Below are 457 nucleotides of genomic sequence, written 5' to 3'. Positions count from 1 at the left end.
TAGGAAAATGAAAATAAAAACAAAAAACGCCTCCAGCAGTTTATTTTTTAAAAACTTCAGCGACTGAGGATATCCAGCAATTTGTTTAAGAAAATAACTGCAGATGCTGGTACAAATGGAAGGTATTTATTCACAAAATGCTGGAGTAACTCATCGGGACAGGCAGCATCTCAGGAGAGAAGGAATGGGTGACGTTTCGGGTCGAGACCCTTCTTCAGACTGAAGGTTTGTTTATGCGCTGCTCGTTCTTGGGTTGAGGAAGGGCATTGAGGGACGCTCCCTTGGCTGCTGACGGCGGCCGCGTGCGCGGCGCAGTGCTTTAGAGACGCTCCCTGGCCGCACCGGTTGCCTGTTTGCTCCTCGTTCAAATCAGTCCCGGCGTGCTGCGCGCTGCTAACGGCCGCCGGACCCCGAGAGGGAGGGGAGAGGGGAGAGGGGCGAGGGACGAGGGACGAGG

This window comes from Rhinoraja longicauda, chromosome 6 (genome assembly GCF_053455715.1).
Source record: "Rhinoraja longicauda isolate Sanriku21f chromosome 6, sRhiLon1.1, whole genome shotgun sequence".
NCBI lineage: Eukaryota > Metazoa > Chordata > Chondrichthyes > Rajiformes > Arhynchobatidae > Rhinoraja > Rhinoraja longicauda.
The sequence above is the reverse complement of the archived record's forward strand: the minus strand, read 5'-3'. Positions refer to the sequence as shown.